Here is a 1540-nt window from a genome sequence, read left to right on the forward strand (position 1 = left end):
TTCCGACACAGAGACTAAAAGTGTTTCTTATTATTCTTTAGATCTCCAGAGTGATTCAGATGACACAGGGATTTTTACTTTAAAAGACTCAAAACCTGTTTCCCATTCAGATGATAAAAATACCATTACTGATGCAAACCTTGAGGATGATAAATCTATGGGCATTCCCGAGACTATCGCTGAATATATTCATTCTCTTCCACGGCCTAACGATTCTAAAACAGGGGTTCCCAATCTTATTTTGCTTCTGGGCCCCTGAGAGCTATTTTATCATGTGTGGACCCCATATATGCACATGTAAATTTTTGAAATAAAATATTTGTTTCTAGGATAGTAAAAACTAACAATGAGCCACAAATTACAATTCTTTACTCATGGACCAACTGCAAGACTCTATGGACCCCTGGAGGTCCGTAGTAACCTCAGCTAGGACCGCTGTTGTGAGGTAAGCTGTTAATTATTCCATAGGGTTGACACTATTACCGCAAGTTTTAAAAAGCAAACGGCCAAGCTAACAATCATATCTACGCTTGCACAAATTTTATCGATGCAGTTCAACTTCAAAGACAAACTCTACTGTCCGTTACACTAAAACAGCGGTTCTCAGCTGGGTACATATAGCCCCTGAGGGTCCGTATATGATTTTTGGGGTCCACGTGACAAAATAGTAAAGTGGTGGTGGGGTGGGGTCTACAATAGTATTCTAAGGGAGCCTGAAAAAGTTTCTTACAATAATCCGACTATCACGTGTATTATGCTCCGAACCCCGCCCACGAGAGGTGAAAATCCGCGAAGTAGAAATGGTACTGTATTGTATTTTTATTTTTATTATTTTTATGATTTGTATATATTTATTTTAATATAAATGCAAAACAACACCACGGACGAATCTACGAAAGCTTAAATAATGAACGGCGATAATTGGACCACGACAGGTGGACAGCAATATGGCGTGGGATTACTGTATGTATTGAAATGTATTTTAAGAAACCTACACAAGTGAATATGTGAAAAACAAAATAAGAATTTTTGAAAAACTTTCTATAAAACTAGTTTTTAAACATCGGATGGCTATGGGGATCCACCAGAATAAAATTTGTATTCAAAGGGGTCCGTCGATACGAAAAAAAATGGCGCAAAAGTGATCAACAATCAAATAAGAAGAGAAATATTTGTTTTCTTTCTGGTATAGGTGCAAAACCTGAAAGTTTGTGGGAATCGCTAAGTCGGTTAAATCGCCTCTATTATTCGACTGGTACTTATACGATGGACCCAGAAAGGATCAAAAGCGAAATCGACCGTGGAGAAACTTGAACTCAGCTCATAAAACTGGAAGAAAAGCTGCTAACCCATTTTGTCCGGCTTGCTAAAGATTCTGCCAGCTTAGCGTATTTCTATGTTCTATCAGTATTTTCGCGTGGAAAAATATATCTTTAAACTTATATTATATATTTATGTATATATACATATATATATGTATGTATATGTATGGGCAAATATGTGTGTGTATGTATGTATGTATATATATATATATATATAT

The sequence above is a fragment of the Octopus bimaculoides genome, chromosome 25 (genome assembly GCF_001194135.2).
Source record: "Octopus bimaculoides isolate UCB-OBI-ISO-001 chromosome 25, ASM119413v2, whole genome shotgun sequence".
NCBI lineage: Eukaryota > Metazoa > Mollusca > Cephalopoda > Octopoda > Octopodidae > Octopus > Octopus bimaculoides.